Source organism: Mixophyes fleayi, unplaced genomic scaffold (genome assembly GCF_038048845.1).
Source record: "Mixophyes fleayi isolate aMixFle1 unplaced genomic scaffold, aMixFle1.hap1 Scaffold_128, whole genome shotgun sequence".
Lineage (NCBI taxonomy): Eukaryota > Metazoa > Chordata > Amphibia > Anura > Limnodynastidae > Mixophyes > Mixophyes fleayi.
This window is the reverse complement of record NW_027445926.1, coordinates 94,424-120,442: the sequence shown is the minus strand read 5'-3', so window position 1 is coordinate 120,442 and position 26,019 is coordinate 94,424. Positions and strand designations below refer to the sequence as shown.

At 37.1% G+C, this 26,019-nt stretch overlaps 21 non-coding genes across 21 annotated transcripts; all 21 read right to left on the bottom strand.

Moving 5' to 3' along the window:
* Nucleotides 1–166: 166 nt before the first annotated feature.
* On the bottom strand, nucleotides 167–239 carry TRNAK-UUU (transfer RNA lysine (anticodon UUU)). Its single transcript has one exon. It is a non-coding gene; the product is annotated as a tRNA-Lys (tRNA).
* Nucleotides 240–2,505: 2,266 nt separating this feature from the next.
* Nucleotides 2,506–2,578, bottom strand: TRNAK-UUU (transfer RNA lysine (anticodon UUU)). Its single transcript has one exon. It is a non-coding gene; the product is annotated as a tRNA-Lys (tRNA).
* A 967-nt stretch (nucleotides 2,579–3,545) lies between these two features.
* Nucleotides 3,546–3,618, bottom strand: TRNAK-UUU (transfer RNA lysine (anticodon UUU)). Its single transcript has one exon. It is a non-coding gene; the product is annotated as a tRNA-Lys (tRNA).
* Nucleotides 3,619–4,585: 967 nt separating this feature from the next.
* Nucleotides 4,586–4,658, bottom strand: TRNAK-UUU (transfer RNA lysine (anticodon UUU)). Its single transcript has one exon. It is a non-coding gene; the product is annotated as a tRNA-Lys (tRNA).
* Nucleotides 4,659–5,625: 967 nt separating this feature from the next.
* TRNAK-UUU (transfer RNA lysine (anticodon UUU)) lies at nucleotides 5,626–5,698 on the bottom strand. The gene has a single exon. It is a non-coding gene; the product is annotated as a tRNA-Lys (tRNA).
* Nucleotides 5,699–7,964: 2,266 nt separating this feature from the next.
* Nucleotides 7,965–8,037, bottom strand: TRNAK-UUU (transfer RNA lysine (anticodon UUU)). The gene has a single exon. It is a non-coding gene; the product is annotated as a tRNA-Lys (tRNA).
* Nucleotides 8,038–10,044: 2,007 nt separating this feature from the next.
* Nucleotides 10,045–10,117, bottom strand: TRNAK-UUU (transfer RNA lysine (anticodon UUU)). The gene has a single exon. It is a non-coding gene; the product is annotated as a tRNA-Lys (tRNA).
* Nucleotides 10,118–11,082: 965 nt separating this feature from the next.
* On the bottom strand, nucleotides 11,083–11,155 carry TRNAK-UUU (transfer RNA lysine (anticodon UUU)). Its single transcript has one exon. It is a non-coding gene; the product is annotated as a tRNA-Lys (tRNA).
* A 965-nt stretch (nucleotides 11,156–12,120) lies between these two features.
* On the bottom strand, nucleotides 12,121–12,193 carry TRNAK-UUU (transfer RNA lysine (anticodon UUU)). The gene has a single exon. It is a non-coding gene; the product is annotated as a tRNA-Lys (tRNA).
* A 965-nt stretch (nucleotides 12,194–13,158) lies between these two features.
* On the bottom strand, nucleotides 13,159–13,231 carry TRNAK-UUU (transfer RNA lysine (anticodon UUU)). The gene has a single exon. It is a non-coding gene; the product is annotated as a tRNA-Lys (tRNA).
* Nucleotides 13,232–15,497: 2,266 nt separating this feature from the next.
* Nucleotides 15,498–15,570, bottom strand: TRNAK-UUU (transfer RNA lysine (anticodon UUU)). The gene has a single exon. It is a non-coding gene; the product is annotated as a tRNA-Lys (tRNA).
* Nucleotides 15,571–16,537: 967 nt separating this feature from the next.
* Nucleotides 16,538–16,610, bottom strand: TRNAK-UUU (transfer RNA lysine (anticodon UUU)). Its single transcript has one exon. It is a non-coding gene; the product is annotated as a tRNA-Lys (tRNA).
* Nucleotides 16,611–17,577: 967 nt separating this feature from the next.
* On the bottom strand, nucleotides 17,578–17,650 carry TRNAK-UUU (transfer RNA lysine (anticodon UUU)). The gene has a single exon. It is a non-coding gene; the product is annotated as a tRNA-Lys (tRNA).
* A 968-nt stretch (nucleotides 17,651–18,618) lies between these two features.
* Nucleotides 18,619–18,691, bottom strand: TRNAK-UUU (transfer RNA lysine (anticodon UUU)). The gene has a single exon. It is a non-coding gene; the product is annotated as a tRNA-Lys (tRNA).
* A 968-nt stretch (nucleotides 18,692–19,659) lies between these two features.
* Nucleotides 19,660–19,732, bottom strand: TRNAK-UUU (transfer RNA lysine (anticodon UUU)). The gene has a single exon. It is a non-coding gene; the product is annotated as a tRNA-Lys (tRNA).
* Nucleotides 19,733–20,699: 967 nt separating this feature from the next.
* TRNAK-UUU (transfer RNA lysine (anticodon UUU)) lies at nucleotides 20,700–20,772 on the bottom strand. The gene has a single exon. It is a non-coding gene; the product is annotated as a tRNA-Lys (tRNA).
* A 967-nt stretch (nucleotides 20,773–21,739) lies between these two features.
* On the bottom strand, nucleotides 21,740–21,812 carry TRNAK-UUU (transfer RNA lysine (anticodon UUU)). Its single transcript has one exon. It is a non-coding gene; the product is annotated as a tRNA-Lys (tRNA).
* Nucleotides 21,813–22,779: 967 nt separating this feature from the next.
* Nucleotides 22,780–22,852, bottom strand: TRNAK-UUU (transfer RNA lysine (anticodon UUU)). The gene has a single exon. It is a non-coding gene; the product is annotated as a tRNA-Lys (tRNA).
* A 967-nt stretch (nucleotides 22,853–23,819) lies between these two features.
* On the bottom strand, nucleotides 23,820–23,892 carry TRNAK-UUU (transfer RNA lysine (anticodon UUU)). The gene has a single exon. It is a non-coding gene; the product is annotated as a tRNA-Lys (tRNA).
* Nucleotides 23,893–24,859: 967 nt separating this feature from the next.
* On the bottom strand, nucleotides 24,860–24,932 carry TRNAK-UUU (transfer RNA lysine (anticodon UUU)). Its single transcript has one exon. It is a non-coding gene; the product is annotated as a tRNA-Lys (tRNA).
* A 967-nt stretch (nucleotides 24,933–25,899) lies between these two features.
* Nucleotides 25,900–25,972, bottom strand: TRNAK-UUU (transfer RNA lysine (anticodon UUU)). Its single transcript has one exon. It is a non-coding gene; the product is annotated as a tRNA-Lys (tRNA).
* Nucleotides 25,973–26,019: the final 47 nt, after the last annotated feature.

Genomic DNA, 26,019 nt, shown 5'->3' with positions numbered 1-26,019 from the left:
TTTTGTTCAAATAATATGGCTATTTACTTCAGAATCACTTGTTTCCTCATCAACAATTTGAGAAATGATGATAATGATCTTTTTCACTTTTATCGCGGAAATCCTTCACAGCATACGTTTTGCATGGCACAGAGAATATAGATTGCCATCGTTTAAAAGGCATACACGCCTGAACAGGGACTTGAACCCTGGACCCTCAGATTAAAAGTCTGATGCTCTACCGACTGAGCTATCCAGGCTCTCTTTTTATCTTGTACTCATCTGGAAAATGGGCAGTTCTGTAACCAATGCCAATTTAATCGTGGCCAATGTTCTGTAAAGTGTGAGCCGAAAGGCTTGGTTGGAAGGTCTCAGGATGCAAAAACCTTTGCTTGTCCCTTGGTTGAACATTTAGATCCCACCAAACTGTAAGTCTTAATGCCCTTCAAGATTCATTTTCAACTATACTGCTTGGGGGATTAATTTGTTTGCTGTCTAATTTAATTACTATGTTGCTAACAAATTGGGATGAAGTTGGGTTAGATAGGAAATGAGGTGAAATGTCTAACCTTAATATACTTAGAATTTAATCTACAAGTAATATTTGCCTCGTAGCATTTTATTTAGATGCTGCACCACTTTAAGTCCCACATAGCATCTCAAGTTTCTAGGAAATTATGTATTTGGATTGGACTGACCTGACTTGCACTTACAGATGTTCACTAATGTCCAGCTTTTATCAGTACATGACAGTGTAATGTAATCATACTGTGAAATTGTGTAATGGTAAGAGAAGTTGACCAACTAAGTCAATAAATCCACTTGCGATAAAAAAAAAGTTTATTTCACCTTGGTTGATCATAGAGATCTTAGTACACTATAAGTATTCATACCCTTCAAGACTCAATTTCATCTGTACACCCAGTGTCGGACTGGGACATGAAGGGCCCACCGGGGGAAATGCAGCGGTAGGGGCCCACTACAATGGGGTGTGGCCAACTGTAAGAGGGGTTGTGGTCAGTCATTAAAGGGGATGGGGTCAGGCCATGGAGGACAACGTATAGCACCTTAGTATGGTCCATAAAGAAAAAGAGGACATTTGCAGTGAGGAGCCGCGAAGGAAAAGACAGAAGAGAAGAAAGAAGTCAATAGGAAAGTAAGTGAAGGGGAGCAAATGCAGCATGGAGGGCACTGTGTGAAACAGGGGAGACAGGGAAAGGGGAGGGATGAATTGAATACAATCAATCATCATCAGCTATTTGTGTGCTGTCCATTCTTTGTGGTTAGTGTTCTCTCCCCTCATAGTGTACACAGAAAACAAATGCTATACTACAGTACTAGAGATCAACCATTCATCATATGAAAACCACAATATAAGGGTATAGACTAAAAATTAATATATCCATGAAGCACTATGGAGACCACAAAATTATTAGCATAAAAATATATGCACATTTAAAATATTACATAAATCTAATTACACTCTAGACACTGGCAAATAAAAACAGGACTCTAAAAAATGATCTACCCACAAAATGTACACTCAATAATAATCCAATGCCACTACAAAGGACAAAAGCAAAACATTAATATTAAAGCATATAGCAGATGCAATCCTATAAGGACCTAACTGTCTGAATGTGTTTTATTCTGATTAAGATATGCTTCTATAGGGAATAGAGTCCCACAATTGATTGAAAACAAATAAACATGGAACATGATATAAACAGTGAATTTGGTTACTAGTTTATTAGGAATCCATTCATTGGTCAGCTGCAATAGGATCCTTTTATAGAGGCACTGAAGACGTATATTGCAATGAAGCCATTCTAATTTATCTCCCTCCCTCCGAGGTCACACAGTGGAGAGCTCTAGAGAAGTTTGCACGATTTATTACTTACTGATTACACGGACTCACACTGCAGTTAGGATGGCAACTTTATGACTACAGGACGCCTGCAACTACAGCAGAAGGAGTAATCTGAGATCTGTGTCACTGTGAAGCATTTCTGCCTCTCTCTGTCTCAGGAGCAGGAAGTGTTCTCACGTGCTGGCTGTAGGCAGGGATTAGTTTGACAGTCTCCGTTTCATATGTAGACTGACCGCAACTCGGTAATTCTCTGCTCTGCCTCACCAACAAAGAGGGCGGGGTTATCAGGCAACAGGGCCTCCCGGGGGATACCCCGGCTCCCCGGCAGGCCAGTCCGACACTGTGTACACCTAATTTACAGATGTACACTAATGTCATGCTTGTGTAATGGCATTATAATCCAGTCATACTGTGAATTTCTAAAATGTGAAGATTAGTTCATCAGCTAAATCAACAAATTATCTTGCGTTATGCGTGGAGTTTCTTGTATTTTTGTTCAAATAATATGGCTATTTACTTCAGAATCACTTGTTTCCTCATCAACAATTTGAGAAATGATGATAATGATCTTTTTCACTTTTATCGCGGAAATCCTTCACAGCATACGTTTTGCATGGCACAGAGAATATAGATTGCCATCGTTTAAAAGGCATACACGCCTGAACAGGGACTTGAACCCTGGACCCTCAGATTAAAAGTCTGATGCTCTACCGACTGAGCTATCCAGGCTCTCTTTTTATCTTGTACTCATCTGGAAAATGGGCAGTTCTGTAACCAATGCCAATTTAATCGTGGCCAATGTTCTGTAAAGTGTGAGCCGAAAGGCTTGGTTGGAAGGTCTCAGGATGCAAAAACCTTTGCTTGTCCCTTGGTTGAACATTTAGATCCCACCAAACTGTAAGTCTTAATGCCCTTCAAGATTCATTTTCAACTATACTGCTTGGGGGATTAATTTGTTTGCTGTCTAATTTAATTACTATGTTGCTAACAAATTGGGATGAAGTTGGGTTAGATAGGAAATGAGGTGAAATGTCTAACCTTAATATACTTAGAATTTAATCTACAAGTAATATTTGCCTCGTAGCATTTTATTTAGATGCTGCACCACTTTAAGTCCCACATAGCATCTCAAGTTTCTAGGAAATTATGTATTTGGATTGGACTGACCTGACTTGCACTTACAGATGTTCACTAATGTCCAGCTTTTATCAGTACATGACAGTGTAATGTAATCATACTGTGAAATTGTGTAATGGTAAGAGAAGTTGACCAACTAAGTCAATAAATCCACTTGCGATAAAAAAAAAGTTTATTTCACCTTGGTTGATCATAGAGATCTTAGTACACTATAAGTATTCATACCCTTCAAGACTCAATTTCATCTGTACACCTAATTTACAGATGTACACTAATGTCATGCTTGTGTAATGGCATTATAATCCAGTCATACTGTGAATTTGTAAAATGTGAAGATTAGTTCATCAGCTAAATCAACAAATTATCTTGCGTTATGCGTGGAGTTTCTTGTATTTTTGTTCAAAAAATATGGCTATTTACTTCAGAATCACTTGTTTCCTCATCAACAATTTGAGAAATGATGATAATGACCTTTTTCACTTTTATCGCGGAAATCCTTCACAGCATACGTTTTGTATGGCACAGAGAATATAGATTGCCATCGTTTAAAAGGCATACACGCCTGAACAGGGACTTGAACCCTGGACCCTCAGATTAAAAGTCTGATGCTCTACCGACTGAGCTATCCAGGCTCTCTTTTTATCTTGTACTCATCTGGAAAATGGGCAGTTCTGTAACCAATGCCAATTTAATCGTGGCCAATGTTCTGTAAAGTGTGAGCCGAAAGGCTTGGTTGGAAGGTCTCAGGATGCAAAAACCTTTGCTTGTCCCTTGGTTGAACATTTAGATCCCACCAAACTGTAAGTCTTAATGCCCTTCAAGATTCATTTTCAACTATACTGCTTGGGGGATTAATTTGTTTGCTGTCTAATTTAATTACTATGTTGCTAACAAATTGGGATGAAGTTGGGTTAGATAGGAAATGAGGTGAAATGTCTAACCTTAATATACTTAGAATTTAATCTACAAGTAATATTTGCCTCGTAGCATTTTATTTAGATGCTGCACCACTTTAAGTCCCACATAGCATCTCAAGTTTCTAGGAAATTATGTATTTGGATTGGACTGACCTGACTTGCACTTACAGATGTTCACTAATGTCCAGCTTTTATCAGTACATGACAGTGTAATGTAATCATACTGTGAAATTGTGTAATGGTAAGAGAAGTTGACCAACTAAGTCAATAAATCCACTTGCGATAAAAAAAAAGTTTATTTCACCTTGGTTGATCATAGAGATCTTAGTACACTATAAGTATTCATACCCTTCAAGACTCAATTTCATCTGTACACCTAATTTACAGATGTACACTAATGTCATGCTTGTGTAATGGCATTATAATCCAGTCATACTGTGAATTTGTAAAATGTGAAGATTAGTTCATCAGCTAAATCAACAAATTATCTTGCGTTATGCGTGGAGTTTCTTGTATTTTTGTTCAAAAAATATGGCTATTTACTTCAGAATCACTTGTTTCCTCATCAACAATTTGAGAAATGATGATAATGACCTTTTTCACTTTTATCGCGGAAATCCTTCACAGCATACGTTTTGTATGGCACAGAGAATATAGATTGCCATCGTTTAAAAGGCATACACGCCTGAACAGGGACTTGAACCCTGGACCCTCAGATTAAAAGTCTGATGCTCTACCGACTGAGCTATCCAGGCTCTCTTTTTATCTTGTACTCATCTGGAAAATGGGCAGTTCTGTAACCAATGCCAATTTAATCGTGGCCAATGTTCTGTAAAGTGTGAGCCGAAAGGCTTGGTTGGAAGGTCTCAGGATGCAAAAAGCTTTGATTGTCCCTTGGTTGAACATTTAGATCCCACCAAACTGTAAGTCTTAATGCCCTTCAAGATTCATTTTCAACTATACTGCTTGGGGGATTAATTTGTTTGCTGTCTAATTTAATTACTATGTTGCTAACAAATTGGGATGAAGTTGGGTTAGATAGGAAATGAGGTGAAATGTCTAACCTTAATATACTTAGAATTTAATCTACAAGTAATATTTGCCTCGTAGCATTTTATTTAGATGCTGCACCACTTTAAGTCCCACATAGCATCCCAAGTTTCTAGGAAATTATGTATTTGGATTGGACTGACCTGACTTGCACTTACAGATGTTCACTAATGTCCAGCTTTTATCAGTACATGACAGTGTAATGTAATCATACTGTGAAATTGTGTAATGGTAAGAGAAGTTGACCAACTAAGTCAATAAATCCACTTGCGATAAAAAAAAAGTTTATTTCACCTTGGTTGATCATAGAGATCTTAGTACACTATAAGTATTCATACCCTGCAAGACTCAATTTCATCTGTACACCTAATTTACAGATGTACACTAATGTCATGCTTGTGTAATGGCATTATAATCCAGTCATACTGTGAATTTGTAAAATGTGAAGATTAGTTCATCAGCTAAATCAACAAATTATCTTGCGTTATGCGTGGAGTTTCTTGTATTTTTGTTCAAATAATATGGCTATTTACTTCAGAATCACTTGTTTCCTCATCAACAATTTGAGAAATGATGATAATGACCTTTTTCACTTTTATCGCGGAAATCCTTCACAGCATACGTTTTGCATGGCACAGAGAATATAGATTGCCATCGTTTAAAAGGCATACACGCCTGAACAGGGACTTGAACCCTGGACCCTCAGATTAAAAGTCTGATGCTCTACCGACTGAGCTATCCAGGCTCTCTTTTTATCTTGTACTCATCTGGAAAATGGGCAGTTCTGTAACCAATGCCAATTTAATCGTGGCCAATGTTCTGTAAAGTGTGAGCCGAAAGGCTTGGTTGGAAGGTCTCAGGATGCAAAAAGCTTTGATTGTCCCTTGGTTGAACATTTAGATCCCACCAAACTGTAAGTCTTAATGCCCTTCAAGATTCATTTTCAACTATACTGCTTGGGGGATTAATTTGTTTGCTGTCTAATTTAATTACTATGTTGCTAACAAATTGGGATGAAGTTGGGTTAGATAGGAAATGAGGTGAAATGTCTAACCTTAATATACTTAGAATTTAATCTACAAGTAATATTTGCCTCGTAGCATTTTATTTAGATGCTGCACCACTTTAAGTCCCACATAGCATCTCAAGTTTCTAGGAAATTATGTATTTGGATTGGACTGACCTGACTTGCACTTACAGATGTTCACTAATGTCCAGCTTTTATCAGTACATGACAGTGTAATGTAATCATACTGTGAAATTGTGTAATGGTAAGAGAAGTTGACCAACTAAGTCAATAAATCCACTTGCGATAAAAAAAAAGTTTATTTCACCTTGGTTGATCATAGAGATCTTAGTACACTATAAGTATTCATACCCTTCAAGACTCAATTTCATCTGTACACCCAGTGTCGGACTGGGACATGAAGGGCCCACCGGGGGAAATGCAGCGGTAGGGGCCCACTACAATGGGGTGTGGCCAACTGTAAGAGGGGTTGTGGTCAGTCATTAAAGGGGATGGGGTCAGGCCATGGAGGACAACGTATAGCACCTTAGTATGGTCCATAAAGAAAAAGAGGACATTTGCAGTGAGGAGCCGCGAAGGAAAAGACAGAAGAGAAGAAAGAAGTCAATAGGAAAGTAAGTGAAGGGGAGCAAATGCAGCATGGAGGGCACTGTGTGAAACAGGGGAGACAGGGAAAGGGGAGGGATGAATTGAATACAATCAATCATCATCAGCTATTTGTGTGCTGTCCATTCTTTGTGGTTAGTGTTCTCTCCCCTCATAGTGTACACAGAAAACAAATGCTATACTACAGTACTAGAGATCAACCATTCATCATATGAAAACCACAATATAAGGGTATAGACTAAAAATTAATATATCCATGAAGCACTATGGAGACCACAAAATTATTAGCATAAAAATATATGCACATTTAAAATATTACATAAATCTAATTACACTCTAGACACTGGCAAATAAAAACAGGACTCTAAAAAATGATCTACCCACAAAATGTACACTCAATAATAATCCAATGCCACTACAAAGGACAAAAGCAAAACATTAATATTAAAGCATATAGCAGATGCAATCCTATAAGGACCTAACTGTCTGAATGTGTTTTATTCTGATTAAGATATGCTTCTATAGGGAATAGAGTCCCACAATTGATTGAAAACAAATAAACATGGAACATGATATAAACAGTGAATTTGGTTACTAGTTTATTAGGAATCCATTCATTGGTCAGCTGCAATAGGATCCTTTTATAGAGGCACTGAAGACGTATATTGCAATGAAGCCATTCTAATTTATCTCCCTCCCTCCGAGGTCACACAGTGGAGAGCTCTAGAGAAGTTTGCACGATTTATTACTTACTGATTACACGGACTCACACTGCAGTTAGGATGGCAACTTTATGACTACAGGACGCCTGCAACTACAGCAGAAGGAGTAATCTGAGATCTGTGTCACTGTGAAGCATTTCTGCCTCTCTCTGTCTCAGGAGCAGGAAGTGTTCTCACGTGCTGGCTGTAGGCAGGGATTAGTTTGACAGTCTCCGTTTCATATGTAGACTGACCGCAACTCGGTAATTCTCTGCTCTGCCTCACCAACAAAGAGGGCGGGGTTATCAGGCAACAGGGCCTCCCGGGGGATACCCCGGCTCCCCGGCAGGCCAGTCCGACACTGTGTACACCTAATTTACAGATGTACACTAATGTCATGCTTGTGTAATGGCATTATAATCCAGTCATACTGTGAATTTCTAAAATGTGAAGATTAGTTCATCAGCTAAATCAACAAATTATCTTGCGTTATGCGTGGAGTTTCTTGTATTTTTGTTCAAATAATATGGCTATTTACTTCAGAATCACTTGTTTCCTCATCAACAATTTGAGAAATGATGATAATGATCTTTTTCACTTTTATCGCGGAAATCCTTCACAGCATACGTTTTGCATGGCACAGAGAATATAGATTGCCATCGTTTAAAAGGCATACACGCCTGAACAGGGACTTGAACCCTGGACCCTCAGATTAAAAGTCTGATGCTCTACCGACTGAGCTATCCAGGCTCTCTTTTTATCTTGTACTCATCTGGAAAATGGGCAGTTCTGTAACCAATGCCAATTTAATCGTGGCCAATGTTCTGTAAAGTGTGAGCCGAAAGGCTTGGTTGGAAGGTCTCAGGATGCAAAAAGCTTTGATTGTCCCTTGGTTGAACATTTAGATCCCACCAAACTGTAAGTCTTAATGCCCTTCAAGATTCATTTTCAACTATACTGCTTGGGGGATTAATTTGTTTGCTGTCTAATTTAATTACTATGTTGCTAACAAATTGGGATGAAGTTGGGTTAGATAGGAAATGAGGTGAAATGTCTAACCTTAATATACTTAGAATTTAATCTACAAGTAATATTTGCCTCGTAGCATTTTATTTAGATGCTGCACCACTTTAAGTCCCACATAGCATCTCAAGTTTCTAGGAAATTATGTATTTGGATTGGACTGACCTGACTTGCACTTACAGATGTTCACTAATGTCCAGCTTTTATCAGTACATGACAGTGTAATGTAATCATACTGTGAAATTGTGTAATGGTAAGAGAAGTTGACCAACTAAGTCAATAAATCCACTTGCGATAAAAAAAAAGTTTATTTCACCTTGGTTGATCATAGAGATCTTAGTACACTATAAGTATTCATACCCTTCAAGACTCAATTTCATCTGTACACCTAATTTACAGATGTACACTAATGTCATGCTTGTGTAATGGCATTATAATCCAGTCATACTGTGAATTTCTAAAATGTGAAGATTAGTTCATCAGCTAAATCAACAAATTATCTTGCGTTATGCGTGGAGTTTCTTGTATTTTTGTTCAAATAATATGGCTATTTACTTCAGAATCACTTGTTTCCTCATCAACAATTTGAGAAATGATGATAATGATCTTTTTCACTTTTATCGCGGAAATCCTTCACAGCATACGTTTTGCATGGCACAGAGAATATAGATTGCCATCGTTTAAAAGGCATACACGCTTGAACAGGGACTTGAACCCTGGACCCTCAGATTAAAAGTCTGATGCTCTACCGACTGAGCTATCCAGGCTCTCTTTTTATCTTGTACTCATCTGGAAAATGGGCAGTTCTGTAACCAATGCCAATTTAATCGTGGCCAATGTTCTGTAAAGTGTGAGCCGAAAGGCTTGGTTGGAAGGTCTCAGGATGCAAAAACCTTTGCTTGTCCCTTGGTTGAACATTTAGATCCCACCAAACTGTAAGTCTTAATGCCCTTCAAGATTCATTTTCAACTATACTGCTTGGGGGATTAATTTGTTTGCTGTCTAATTTAATTACTATGTTGCTAACAAATTGGGATGAAGTTGGGTTAGATAGGAAATGAGGTGAAATGTCTAACCTTAATATACTTAGAATTTAATCTACAAGTAATATTTGCCTCGTAGCATTTTATTTAGATGCTGCACCACTTTAAGTCCCACATAGCATCTCAAGTTTCTAGGAAATTATGTATTTGGATTGGACTGACCTGACTTGCACTTACAGATGTTCACTAATGTCCAGCTTTTATCAGTACATGACAGTGTAATGTAATCATACTGTGAAATTGTGTAATGGTAAGAGAAGTTGACCAACTAAGTCAATAAATCCACTTGCGATAAAAAAAAAGTTTATTTCACCTTGGTTGATTATAGAGATCTTAGTACACTATAAGTATTCATACCCTTCAAGACTCAATTTCATCTGTACACCTAATTTACAGATGTACACTAATGTCATGCTTGTGTAATGGCATTATAATCCAGTCATACTGTGAATTTCTAAAATGTGAAGATTAGTTCATCAGCTAAATCAACAAATTATCTTGTGTTATGCGTGGAGTTTCTTGTATTTTTGTTCAAATAATATGGCTATTTACTTCAGAATCACTTGTTTCCTCATCAACAATTTGAGAAATGATGATAATGACCTTTTTCACTTTTATCGCGGAAATCCTTCACAGCATACGTTTTGCATGGCACAGAGAATATAGATTGCCATCGTTTAAAAGGCATACACGCCTGAACAGGGACTTGAACCCTGGACCCTCAGATTAAAAGTCTGATGCTCTACCGACTGAGCTATCCAGGCTCTCTTTTTATCTTGTACTCATCTGGAAAATGGGCAGTTCTGTAACCAATGCCAATTTAATCGTGGCCAATGTTCTGTAAAGTGTGAGCCGAAAGGCTTGGTTGGAAGGTCTCAGGATGCAAAAAGCTTTGATTGTCCCTTGGTTGAACATTTAGATCCCACCAAACTGTAAGTCTTAATGCCCTTCAAGATTCATTTTCAACTATACTGCTTGGGGGATTAATTTGTTTGCTGTCTAATTTAATTACTATGTTGCTAACAAATTGGGATGAAGTTGGGTTAGATAGGAAATGAGGTGAAATGTCTAACCTTAATATACTTAGAATTTAATCTACAAGTAATATTTGCCTCGTAGCATTTTATTTAGATGCTGCACCACTTTAAGTCCCACATAGCATCTCAAGTTTCTAGGAAATTATGTATTTGGATTGGACTGACCTGACTTGCACTTACAGATGTTCACTAATGTCCAGCTTTTATCAGTACATGACAGTGTAATGTAATCATACTGTGAAATTGTGTAATGGTAAGAGAAGTTGACCAACTAAGTCAATAAATCCACTTGCGATAAAAAAAAAGTTTATTTCACCTTGGTTGATCATAGAGATCTTAGTACACTATAAGTATTCATACCCTTCAAGACTCAATTTCATCTGTACACCTAATTTACAGATGTACACTAATGTCGCTTGTGTAATGGCATTATAATCCAGTCATACTGTGAATTTCTAAAATGTGAAGATTAGTTCATCAGCTAAATCAACAAATTATCTTGCGTTATGCGTGGAGTTTCTTGTATTTTTGTTCAAATAATATGGCTATTTACTTCAGAATCACTTGTTTCCTCATCAACAATTTGAGAAATGATGATAATGATCTTTTTCACTTTTATCGCGGAAATCCTTCACAGCATACGTTTTGCATGGCACAGAGAATATAGATTGCCATCGTTTAAAAGGCATACACGCCTGAACAGGGACTTGAACCCTGGACCCTCAGATTAAAAGTCTGATGCTCTACCGACTGAGCTATCCAGGCTCTCTTTTTATCTTGTACTCATCTGGAAAATGGGCAGTTCTGTAACCAATGCCAATTTAATCGTGGCCAATGTTCTGTAAAGTGTGAGCCGAAAGGCTTGGTTGGAAGGTCTCAGGATGCAAAAAGCTTTGATTGTCCCTTGGTTGAACATTTAGATCCCACCAAACTGTAAGTCTTAATGCCCTTCAAGATTCATTTTCAACTATACTGCTTGGGGGATTAATTTGTTTGCTGTCTAATTTAATTACTATGTTGCTAACAAATTGGGATGAAGTTGGGTTAGATAGGAAATGAGGTGAAATGTCTAACCTTAATATACTTAGAATTTAATCTACAAGTAATATTTGCCTCGTAGCATTTTATTTAGATGCTGCACCACTTTAAGTCCCACATAGCATCTCAAGTTTCTAGGAAATTATGTATTTGGATTGGACTGACCTGACTTGCACTTACAGATGTTCACTAATGTCCAGCTTTTATCAGTACATGACAGTGTAATGTAATCATACTGTGAAATTGTGTAATGGTAAGAGAAGTTGACCAACTAAGTCAATAAATCCACTTGCGATAAAAAAAAAGTTTATTTCACCTTGGTTGATCATAGAGATCTTAGTACACTATAAGTATTCATACCCTTCAAGACTCAATTTCATCTGTACACCTAATTTACAGATGTACACTAATGTCGCTTGTGTAATGGCATTATAATCCAGTCATACTGTGAATTTCTAAAATGTGAAGATTAGTTCATCAGCTAAATCAACAAATTATCTTGCGTTATGCGTGGAGTTTCTTGTATTTTTGTTCAAATAATATGGCTATTTACTTCAGAATCACTTGTTTCCTCATCAACAATTTGAGAAATGATGATAATGATCTTTTTCACTTTTATCGCGGAAATCCTTCACAGCATACGTTTTGCATGGCACAGAGAATATAGATTGCCATTGTTTAAAAGGCATACACGCCTGAACAGGGACTTGAACCCTGGACCCTCAGATTAAAAGTCTGATGCTCTACCGACTGAGCTATCCAGGCTCTCTTTTTATCTTGTACTCATCTGGAAAATGGGCAGTTCTGTAACCAATGCCAATTTAATCGTGGCCAATGTTCTGTAAAGTGTGAGCCGAAAGGCTTGGTTGGAAGGTCTCAGGATGCAAAAAGCTTTGATTGTCCCTTGGTTGAACATTTAGATCCCACCAAACTGTAAGTCTTAATGCCCTTCAAGATTCATTTTCAACTATACTGCTTGGGGGATTAATTTGTTTGCTGTCTAATTTAATTACTATGTTGCTAACAAATTGGGATGAAGTTGGGTTAGATAGGAAATGAGGTGAAATGTCTAACCTTAATATACTTAGAATTTAATCTACAAGTAATATTTGCCTCGTAGCATTTTATTTAGATGCTGCACCACTTTAAGTCCCACATAGCATCTCAAGTTTCTAGGAAATTATGTATTTGGATTGGACTGACCTGACTTGCACTTACAGATGTTCACTAATGTCCAGCTTTTATCAGTACATGACAGTGTAATGTAATCATACTGTGAAATTGTGTAATGGTAAGAGAAGTTGACCAACTAAGTCAATAAATCCACTTGCGATAAAAAAAAAGTTTATTTCACCTTGGTTGATCATAGAGATCTTAGTACACTATAAGTATTCATACCCTTCAAGACTCAATTTCATCTGTACACCTAATTTACAGATGTACACTAATGTCGCTTGTGTAATGGCATTATAATCCAGTCATACTGTGAATTTCTAAAATGTGAAGATTAGTTCATCAGCTAAATCAACAAATTATCTTGCGTTATGCGTGGAGTTTCTTGTATTTTTGTTCAAATAATATGGCTATTTACTTCAGAATCACTTGTTTCCTCATCAACAATTTGAGAAATGATGATAATGATCTTTTTCACTTTTATCGCGGAAATCCTTCACAGCATACGTTTTGCATGGCACAGAGAATATAGATTGCCATCGTTTAAAAGGCATACACGCCTGAACAGGGACTTGAACCCTGGACCCTCAGATTAAAAGTCTGATGCTCTACCGACTGAGCTATCCAGGCTCTCTTTTTATCTTGTACTCATCTGGAAAATGGGCAGTTCTGTAACCAATGCCAATTTAATCGTGGCCAATGTTCTGTAAAGTGTGAGCCGAAAGGCTTGGTTGGAAGGTCTCAGGATGCAAAAACCTTTGCTTGTCCCTTGGTTGAACATTTAGATCCCACCAAACTGTAAGTCTTAATGCCCTTCAAGATTCATTTTCAACTATACTGCTTGGGGGATTAATTTGTTTGCTGTCTAATTTAATTACTATGTTGCTAACAAATTGGGATGAAGTTGGGTTAGATAGGAAATGAGGTGAAATGTCTAACCTTAATATACTTAGAATTTAATCTACAAGTAATATTTGCCTCGTAGCATTTTATTTAGATGCTGCACCACTTTAAGTCCCACATAGCATCTCAAGTTTCTAGGAAATTATGTATTTGGATTGGACTGACCTGACTTGCACTTACAGATGTTCACTAATGTCCAGCTTTTATCAGTACATGACAGTGTAATGTAATCATACTGTGAAATTGTGTAATGGTAAGAGAAGTTGACCAACTAAGTCAATAAATCCACTTGCGATAAAAAAAAAGTTTATTTCACCTTGGTTGATCATAGAGATCTTAGTACACTATAAGTATTCATACCCTTCAAGACTCAATTTCATCTGTACACCCAGTGTCGGACTGGGACATGAAGGGCCCACCGGGGGAAATGCAGCGGTAGGGGCCCACTACAATGGGGTGTGGCCAACTGTAAGAGGGGTTGTGGTCAGTCATTAAAGGGGATGGGGTCAGGCCATGGAGGACAACGTATAGCACCTTAGTATGGTCCATAAAGAAAAAGAGGACATTTGCAGTGAGGAGCCGCGAAGGAAAAGACAGAAGAGAAGAAAGAAGTCAATAGGAAAGTAAGTGAAGGGGAGCAAATGCAGCATGGAGGGCACTGTGTGAAACAGGGGAGACAGGGAAAGGGGAGGGATGAATTGAATACAATCAATCATCATCAGCTATTTGTGTGCTGTCCATTCTTTGTGGTTAGTGTTCTCTCCCCTCATAGTGTACACAGAAAACAAATGCTATACTACAGTACTAGAGATCAACCATTCATCATATGAAAACCACAATATAAGGGTATAGACTAAAAATTAATATATCCATGAAGCACTATGGAGACCACAAAATTATTAGCATAAAAATATATGCACATTTAAAATATTACATAAATCTAATTACACTCTAGACACTGGCAAATAAAAACAGGACTCTAAAAAATGATCTACCCACAAAATGTACACTCAATAATAATCCAATGCCACTACAAAGGACAAAAGCAAAACATTAATATTAAAGCATATAGCAGATGCAATCCTATAAGGACCTAACTGTCTGAATGTGTTTTATTCTGATTAAGATATGCTTCTATAGGGAATAGAGTCCCACAATTGATTGAAAACAAATAAACATGGAACATGATATAAACAGTGAATTTGGTTACTAGTTTATTAGGAATCCATTCATTGGTCAGCTGCAATAGGATCCTTTTATAGAGGCACTGAAGACGTATATTGCAATGAAGCCATTCTAATTTATCTCCCTCCCTCCGAGGTCACACAGTGGAGAGCTCTAGAGAAGTTTGCACGATTTATTACTTACTGATTACACGGACTCACACTGCAGTTAGGATGGCAACTTTATGACTACAGGACGCCTGCAACTACAGCAGAAGGAGTAATCTGAGATCTGTGTCACTGTGAAGCATTTCTGCCTCTCTCTGTCTCAGGAGCAGGAAGTGTTCTCACGTGCTGGCTGTAGGCAGGGATTAGTTTGACAGTCTCCGTTTCATATGTAGACTGACCGCAACTCGGTAATTCTCTGCTCTGCCTCACCAACAAAGAGGGCGGGGTTATCAGGCAACAGGGCCTCCCGGGGGATACCCCGGCTCCCCGGCAGGCCAGTCCGACACTGTGTACACCTAATTTACAGATGTACACTAATGTCATGCTTGTGTAATGGCATTATAATCCAGTCATACTGTGAATTTCTAAAATGTGAAGATTAGTTCATCAGCTAAATCAACAAATTATCTTGCGTTATGCGTGGAGTTTCTTGTATTTTTGTTCAAATAATATGGCTATTTACTTCAGAATCACTTGTTTCCTCATCAACAATTTGAGAAATGATGATAATGATCTTTTTCACTTTTATCGCGGAAATCCTTCACAGCATACGTTTTGCATGGCACAGAGAATATAGATTGCCATCGTTTAAAAGGCATACACGCCTGAACAGGGACTTGAACCCTGGACCCTCAGATTAAAAGTCTGATGCTCTACCGACTGAGCTATCCAGGCTCTCTTTTTATCTTGTACTCATCTGGAAAATGGGCAGTTCTGTAACCAATGCCAATTTAATCGTGGCCAATGTTCTGTAAAGTGTGAGCCGAAAGGCTTGGTTGGAAGGTCTCAGGATGCAAAAACCTTTGCTTGTCCCTTGGTTGAACATTTAGATCCCACCAAACTGTAAGTCTTAATGCCCTTCAAGATTCATTTTCAACTATACTGCTTGGGGGATTAATTTGTTTGCTGTCTAATTTAATTACTATGTTGCTAACAAATTGGGATGAAGTTGGGTTAGATAGGAAATGAGGTGAAATGTCTAACCTTAATATACTTAGAATTTAATCTACAAGTAATATTTGCCTCGTAGCATTTTATTTAGATGCTGCACCACTTTAAGTCCCACATAGCATCTCAAGTTTCTAGGAAATTATGTATTTGGATTGGACTGACCTGACTTGCACTTACAGATGTTCACTAATGTCCAGCTTTTATCAGTACATGACAGTGTAATGTAATCATACTGTGAAATTGTGTAATGGTAAGAGAAGTTGACCAACTAAGTCAATAAATCCACTTGCGATAAAAAAAAAGTTTATTTCACCTTGGTTGATCATAGAGATCTTAGTACACTATAAGTATTCATACCCTTCAAGACTCAATTTCATCTGTACACCTAATTTACAGATGTACACTAATGTCATGCTTGTGTAATGGCATTATAATCCAGTCATACTGTGAATTTGTAAAATGTGAAGATTAGTTCATCAGCTAAATCAACAAATTATCTTGCGTTATGCGTGGAGTTTCTTGTATTTTTGTTCAAAAAATATGGCTATTTACTTCAGAATCACTTGTTTCCTCATCAACAATTTGAGAAATGATGATAATGACCTTTTTCACTTTTATCGCGGAAATCCTTCACAGCATACGTTTTGTATGGCACAGAGAATATAGATTGCCATCGTTTAAAAGGCATACACGCCTGAACAGGGACTTGAACCCTGGACCCTCAGATTAAAAGTCTGATGCTCTACCGACTGAGCTATCCAGGCTCTCTTTTTATCTTGTACTCATCTGGAAAATGGGCAGTTCTGTAACCAATGCCAATTTAATCGTGGCCAATGTTCTGTAAAGTGTGAGCCGAAAGGCTTGGTTGGAAGGTCTCAGGATGCAAAAACCTTTGCTTGTCCCTTGGTTGAACATTTAGATCCCACCAAACTGTAAGTCTTAATGCCCTTCAAGATTCATTTTCAACTATACTGCTTGGGGGATTAATTTGTTTGCTGTCTAATTTAATTACTATGTTGCTAACAAATTGGGATGAAGTTGGGTTAGATAGGAAATGAGGTGAAATGTCTAACCTTAATATACTTAGAATTTAATCTACAAGTAATATTTGCCTCGTAGCATTTTATTTAGATGCTGCACCACTTTAAGTCCCACATAGCATCTCAAGTTTCTAGGAAATTATGTATTTGGATTGGACTGACCTGACTTGCACTTACAGATGTTCACTAATGTCCAGCTTTTATCAGTACATGACAGTGTAATGTAATCATACTGTGAAATTGTGTAATGGTAAGAGAAGTTGACCAACTAAGTCAATAAATCCACTTGCGATAAAAAAAAAGTTTATTTCACCTTGGTTGATCATAGAGATCTTAGTACACTATAAGTATTCATACCCTTCAAGACTCAATTTCATCTGTACACCTAATTTACAGATGTACACTAATGTCATGCTTGTGTAATGGCATTATAATCCAGTCATACTGTGAATTTGTAAAATGTGAAGATTAGTTCATCAGCTAAATCAACAAATTATCTTGCGTTATGCGTGGAGTTTCTTGTATTTTTGTTCAAATAATATGGCTATTTACTTCAGAATCACTTGTTTCCTCATCAACAATTTGAGAAATGATGATAATGACCTTTTTCACTTTTATCGCGGAAATCCTTCACAGCATACGTTTTGCATGGCACAGAGAATATAGATTGCCATCGTTTAAAAGGCATACACGCCTGAACAGGGACTTGAACCCTGGACCCTCAGATTAAAAGTCTGATGCTCTACCGACTGAGCTATCCAGGCTCTCTTTTTATCTTGTACTCATCTGGAAAATGGGCAGTTCTGTAACCAATGCCAATTTAATCGTGGCCAATGTTCTGTAAAGTGTGAGCCGAAAGGCTTGGTTGGAAGGTCTCAGGATGCAAAAACCTTTGATTGTCCCTTGGTTGAACATTTAGATCCCACCAAACTGTAAGTCTTAATGCCCTTCAAGATTCATTTTCAACTATACTGCTTGGGGGATTAATTTGTTTGCTGTCTAATTTAATTACTATGTTGCTAACAAATTGGGATGAAGTTGGGTTAGATAGGAAATGAGGTGAAATGTCTAACCTTAATATACTTAGAATTTAATCTACAAGTAATATTTGCCTCGTAGCATTTTATTTAGATGCTGCACCACTTTAAGTCCCACATAGCATCTCAAGTTTCTAGGAAATTATGTATTTGGATTGGACTGACCTGACTTGCACTTACAGATGTTCACTAATGTCCAGCTTTTATCAGTACATGACAGTGTAATGTAATCATACTGTGAAATTGTGTAATGGTAAGAGAAGTTGACCAACTAAGTCAATAAATCCACTTGCGATAAAAAAAAAAGTTTATTTCACCTTGGTTGATCATAGAGATCTTAGTACACTATAAGTATTCATACCCTTCAAGACTCAATTTCATCTGTACACCTAATTTACAGATGTACACTAATGTCATGCTTGTGTAATGGCATTATAATCCAGTCATACTGTGAATTTGTAAAATGTGAAGATTAGTTCATCAGCTAAATCAACAAATTATCTTGCGTTATGCGTGGAGTTTCTTGTATTTTTGTTCAAATAATATGGCTATTTACTTCAGAATCACTTGTTTCCTCATCAACAATTTGAGAAATGATGATAATGACCTTTTTCACTTTTATCGCGGAAATCCTTCACAGCATACGTTTTGCATGGCACAGAGAATATAGATTGCCATCGTTTAAAAGGCATACACGCCTGAACAGGGACTTGAACCCTGGACCCTCAGATTAAAAGTCTGATGCTCTACCGACTGAGCTATCCAGGCTCTCTTTTTATCTTGTACTCATCTGGAAAATGGGCAGTTCTGTAACCAATGCCAATTTAATCGTGGCCAATGTTCTGTAAAGTGTGAGCCGAAAGGCTTGGTTGGAAGGTCTCAGGATGCAAAAACCTTTGATTGTCCCTTGGTTGAACATTTAGATCCCACCAAACTGTAAGTCTTAATGCCCTTCAAGATTCATTTTCAACTATACTGCTTGGGGGATTAATTTGTTTGCTGTCTAATTTAATTACTATGTTGCTAACAAATTGGGATGAAGTTGGGTTAGATAGGAAATGAGGTGAAATGTCTAACCTTAATATACTTAGAATTTAATCTACAAGTAATATTTGCCTCGTAGCATTTTATTTAGATGCTGCACCACTTTAAGTCCCACATAGCATCTCAAGTTTCTAGGAAATTATGTATTTGGATTGGACTGACCTGACTTGCACTTACAGATGTTCACTAATGTCCAGCTTTTATCAGTACATGACAGTGTAATGTAATCATACTGTGAAATTGTGTAATGGTAAGAGAAGTTGACCAACTAAGTCAATAAATCCACTTGCGATAAAAAAAAAAGTTTATTTCACCTTGGTTGATCATAGAGATCTTAGTACACTATAAGTATTCATACCCTTCAAGACTCAATTTCATCTGTACACCTAATTTACAGATGTACACTAATGTCATGCTTGTGTAATGGCATTATAATCCAGTCATACTGTGAATTTCTAAAATGTGAAGATTAGTTCATCAGCTAAATCAACAAATTATCTTGCGTTATGCGTGGAGTTTCTTGTATTTTTGTTCAAATAATATGGCTATTTACTTCAGAATCACTTGTTTCCTCATCAACAATTTGAGAAATGATGATAATGATCTTTTTCACTTTTATCGCGGAAATCCTTCACAGCATACGTTTTGCATGGCACAGAGAATATAGATTGCCATCGTTTAAAAGGCATACACGCCTGAACAGGGACTTGAACCCTGGACCCTCAGATTAAAAGTCTGATGCTCTACCGACTGAGCTATCCAGGCTCTCTTTTTATCTTGTACTCATCTGGAAAATGGGCAGTTCTGTAACCAATGCCAATTTAATCGTGGCCAATGTTCTGTAAAGTGTGAGCCGAAAGGCTTGGTTGGAAGGTCTCAGGATGCAAAAACCTTTGCTTGTCCCTTGGTTGAACATTTAGATCCCACCAAACTGTAAGTCTTAATGCCCTTCAAGATTCATTTTCAACTATACTGCTTGGGGGATTAATTTGTTTGCTGTCTAATTTAATTACTATGTTGCTAACAAATTGGGATGAAGTTGGGTTAGATAGGAAATGAGGTGAAATGTCTAACCTTAATATACTTAGAATTTAATCTACAAGTAATATTTGCCTCGTAGCATTTTATTTAGATGCTGCACCACTTTAAGTCCCACATAGCATCTCAAGTTTCTAGGAAATTATGTATTTGGATTGGACTGACCTGACTTGCACTTACAGATGTTCACTAATGTCCAGCTTTTATCAGTACATGACAGTGTAATGTAATCATACTGTGAAATTGTGTAATGGTAAGAGAAGTTGACCAACTAAGTCAATAAATCCACTTGCGATAAAAAAAAAGTTTATTTCACCTTGGTTGATTATAGAGATCTTAGTACACTATAAGTATTCATACCCTTCAAGACTCAATTTCATCTGTACACCTAATTTACAGATGTACACTAATGTCATGCTTGTGTAATGGCATTATAATCCAGTCATACTGTGAATTTCTAAAATGTGAAGATTAGTTCATCAGCTAAATCAACAAATTATCTTGCGTTATGCGTGGAGTTTCTTGTATTTTTGTTCAAATAATATGGCTATTTACTTCAGAATCACTTGTTTCCTCATCAACAATTTGAGAAATGATGATAATGACCTTTTTCACTTTTATCGCGGAAATCCTTCACAGCATACGTTTTGCATGGCACAGAGAATATAGATTGCCATTGTTTAAAAGGCATACACGCCTGAACAGGGACTTGAACCCTGGACCCTCAGATTAAAAGTCTGATGCTCTACCGACTGAGCTATCCAGGCTCTCTTTTTATCTTGTACTCATCTGGAAAATGGGCAGTTCTGTAACCAATGCCAATTTAATCGTGGCCAATGTTCTGTAAAGTGTGAGCCGAAAGGCTTGGTTGGAAGGTCTCAGGATGCAAAAATCTTTGATTGTCCCTTGGTTGAACATTTAGATCCCACCAAACTGTAAGTCTTAATGCCCTTCAAGATTAATTTTCAACTATACTGCTTGGGGGATTAATTTGTTTGCTGTCTAATTTAATTACTATGTTGCTAACAAATTGGGATGAAGTTGGGTTAGATAGGAAATGAGGTGAAATGTCTAACCTTAATATACTTAGAATTTAATCTACAAGTAATATTTGCCTCGTAGCATTTTATTTAGATGCTGCACCACTTTAAGTCCCACATAGCATCTCAAGTTTCTAGGAAATTATGTATTTGGATTGGACTGACCTGACTTGCACTTACAGATGTTCACTAATGTCCAGCTTTTATCAGTACATGACAGTGTAATGTAATCATACTGTGAAATTGTGTAATGGTAAGAGAAGTTGACCAACTAAGTCAATAAATCCACTTGCGATAAAAAAAAAGTTTATTTCACCTTGGTTGATCATAGAGATCTTAGTACACTATAAGTATTCATACCCTTCAAGACTCAATTTCATCTGTACACCTAATTTACAGATGTACACTAATGTCATGCTTGTGTAATGGCATTATAATCCAGTCATACTGTGAATTTCTAAAATGTGAAGATTAGTTCATCAGCTAAATCAACAAATTATCTTGCGTTATGCGTGGAGTTTCTTGTATTTTTGTTCAAATAATATGGCTATTTACTTCAGAATCACTTGTTTCCTCATCAACAATTTGAGAAATGATGATAATGATCTTTTTCACTTTTATCGCGGAAATCCTTCACAGCATACGTTTTGCATGGCACAGAGAATATAGATTGCCATCGTTTAAAAGGCATACACGCCTGAACAGGGACTTGAACCCTGGACCCTCAGATTAAAAGTCTGATGCTCTACCGACTGAGCTATCCAGGCTCTCTTTTTATCTTGTACTCATCTGGAAAATGGGCAGTTCTGTAACCAATGCCAATTTAATCGTGGCCAATGTTCTGTAAAGTGTGAGCCGAAAGGCTTGGTTGGAAGGTCTCAGGATGCAAAAACCTTTGCTTGTCCCTTGGTTGAACATTTAGATCCCACCAAACTGTAAGTCTTAATGCCCTTCAAGATTCATTTTCAACTATACTGCTTGGGGGATTAATTTGTTTGCTGTCTAATTTAATTACTATGTTGCTAACAAATTGGGATGAAGTTGGGTTAGATAGGAAATGAGGTGAAATGTCTAACCTTAATATACTTAGAATTTAATCTACAAGTAATATTTGCCTCGTAGCATTTTATTTAGATGCTGCACCACTTTAAGTCCCACATAGCATCTCAAGTTTCTAGGAAATTATGTATTTGGATTGGACTGACCTGACTTGCACTTACAGATGTTCACTAATGTCCAGCTTTTATCAGTACATGACAGTGTAATGTAATCATACTGTGAAATTGTGTAATGGTAAGAGAAGTTGACCAACTAAGTCAATAAATCCACTTGCGATAAAAAAAAAGTTTATTTCACCTTGGTTGATCATAGAGATCTTAGTACACTATAAGTATTCATACCCTTCAAGACTCAATTTCATCTGTACACCTAATTTACAGATGTACACTAATGTCATGCTTGTGTAATGGCATTATAATCCAGTCATACTGTGAATTTGTAAAATGTGAAGATTAGTTCATCAGCTAAATCAACAAATTATCTTGCGTTATGCGTGGAGTTTCTTGTATTTTTGTTCAAAAAATATGGCTATTTACTTCAGAATCACTTGTTTCCTCATCAACAATTTGAGAAATGATGATAATGACCTTTTTCACTTTTATCGCGGAAATCCTTCACAGCATACGTTTTGTATGGCACAGAGAATATAGATTGCCATCGTTTAAAAGGCATACACGCCTGAACAGGGACTTGAACCCTGGACCCTCAGATTAAAAGTCTGATGCTCTACCGACTGAGCTATCCAGGCTCTCTTTTTATCTTGTACTCATCTGGAAAATGGGCAGTTCTGTAACCAATGCCAATTTAATCGTGGCCAATGTTCTGTAAAGTGTGAGCCGAAAGGCTTGGTTGGAAGGTCTCAGGATGCAAAAAGCTTTGATTGTCCCTTGGTTGAACATTTAGATCCCACCAAACTGTAAGTCTTAATGCCCTTCAAGATTCATTTTCAACTATACTGCTTGGGGGATTAATTTGTTTGCTGTCTAATTTAATTACTATGTTGCTAACAAATTGGGATGAAGTTGGGTTAGATAGGAAATGAGGTGAAATGTCTAACCTTAATATACTTAGAATTTAATCTACAAGTAATATTTGCCTCGTAGAATTTTATTTAGATGCTGCACCACTTTAAGTCCCACATAGCATCCCAAGTTTCTAGGAAATTATGTATTTGGATTGGACTGACCTGACTTGCACTTACAGATGTTCACTAATGTCCAGCTTTTATCAGTACATGACAGTGTAATGTAATCATACTGTGAAATTGTGTAATGGTAAGAGAAGTTGACCAACTAAGTCAATAAATCCACTTGCGATAAAAAAAAAGTTTATTTCACCTTGGTTGATCATAGAGATCTTAGTACACTATAAGTATTCATACCCTTCAAGACTCAATTTCATCTGTACACCTAATTTACAGATGTACACTAATGTCATGCTTGTGTAATGGCATTATAATCCAGTCATACTGTGAATTTGTAAAATGTGAAGATTAGTTCATCAGCTAAATCAACAAATTATCTTGCGTTATGCGTGGAGTTTCTTGTATTTTTGTTCAAATAATATGGCTATTTACTTCAGAATCACTTGTTTCCTCATCAACAATTTGAGAAATGATGATAATGACCTTTTTCACTTTTATCGCGGAAATCCTTCACAGCATACGTTTTGCATGGCACAGAGAATATAGATTGCCATCGTTTAAAAGGCATACACGCCTGAACAGGGACTTGAACCCTGGACCCTCAGATTAAAAGTCTGATGCTCTACCGACTGAGCTATCCAGGCTCTCTTTTTATCTTGTACTCATCTGGAAAATGGGCAGTTCTGTAACCAATGCCAATTTAATCGTGGCCAATGTTCTGTAAAGTGTGAGCCGAAAGGCTTGGTTGGAAGGTCTCAGGATGCAAAAAGCTTTGATTGTCCCTTGGTTGAACATTTAGATCCCACCAAACTGTAAGTCTTAATGCCCTTCAAGATTCATTTTCAACTATACTGCTTGGGGGATTAATTTGTTTGCTGTCTAATTTAATTACTATGTTGCTAACAAATTGGGATGAAGTTGGGTTAGATAGGAAATGAGGTGAAATGTCTAACCTTAATATACTTAGAATTTAATCTACAAGTAATATTTGCCTCGTAGAATTTTATTTAGATGCTGCACCACTTTAAGTCCCACATAGCATCCCAAGTTTCTAGGAAATTATGTATTTGGATTGGACTGACCTGACTTGCACTTACAGATGTTCACTAATGTCCAGCTTTTATCAGTACATGACAGTGTAATGTAATCATACTGTGAAATTGTGTAATGGTAAGAGAAGTTGACCAACTAAGTCAATAAATCCACTTGCGATAAAAAAAAAGTTTATTTCACCTTGGTTGATCATAGAGATCTTAGTACACTATAAGTATTCATACCCTTCAAGACTCAATTTCATCTGTACACCTAATTTACAGATGTACACTAATGTCATGCTTGTGTAATGGCATTATAATCCAGTCATACTGTGAATTTGTAAAATGTGAAGATTAGTTCATCAGCTAAATCAACAAATTATCTTGCGTTATGCGTGGAGTTTCTTGTATTTTTGTTCAAATAATATGGCTATTTACTTCAGAATCACTTGTTTCCTCATCAACAATTTGAGAAATGATGATAATGACCTTTTTCACTTTTATCGCGGAAATCCTTCACAGCATACGTTTTGCATGGCACAGAGAATATAGATTGCCATCGTTTAAAAGGCATACACGCCTGAACAGGGACTTGAACCCTGGACCCTCAGATTAAAAGTCTGATGCTCTACCGACTGAGCTATCCAGGCTCTCTTTTTATCTTGTACTCATCTGGAAAATGGGCAGTTCTGTAACCAATGCCAATTTAATCGTGGCCAATGTTCTGTAAAGTGTGAGCCGAAAGGCTTGGTTGGAAGGTCTCAGGATGCAAAAAGCTTTGATTGTCCCTTGGTTGAACATTTAGATCCCACCAAACTGTAAGTCTTAATGCCCTTCAAGATTCATTTTCAACTATACTGCTTGGGGGATTAATTTGTTTGCTGTCTAATTTAATTACTATGTTGCTAACAAATTGGGATGAAGTTGGGTTAGATAGGAAATGAGGTGAAATGTCTAACCTTAATATACTTAGAATTTAATCTACAAGTAATATTTGCCTCGTAGCATTTTATTTAGATGCTGCACCACTTTAAGTCCCACATAGCATCTCAAGTTTCTAGGAAATTATGTATTTGGATTGGACTGACCTGACTTGCACTTACAGATGTTCACTAATGTCCAGCTTTTATCAGTACATGACAGTGTAATGTAATCATACTGTGAAATTGTGTAATGGTAAGAGAAGTTGACCAACTAAGTCAATAAATCCACTTGCGATAAAAAAAAAGTTTATTTCACCTTGGTTGATTATAGAGATCTTAGTACACTATAAGTATTCATACCCTTCAAGACTCAATTTCATCTGTACACCTAATTTACAGATGTACACTAATGTCATGCTTGTGTAATGGCATTATAATCCAGTCATACTGTGAATTTGTAAAATGTGAAGATTAGTTCATCAGCTAAATCAACAAATTATCTTGCGTTATGCGTGGAGTTTCTTGTATTTTTGTTCAAATAATATGGCTATTTACTTCAGAATCACTTGTTTCCTCATCAACAATTTGAGAAATGATGATAATGACCTTTTTCACTTTTATCGCGGAAATCCTTCACAGCATACGTTTTGCATGGCACAGAGAATATAGATTGCCATCGTTTAAAAGGCATACACGCCTGAACAGGGACTTGAACCCTGGACCCTCAGATTAAAAGTCTGATGCTCTACCGACTGAGCTATCCAGGCTCTCTTTTTATCTTGTACTCATCTGGAAAATGGGCAGTTCTGTAACC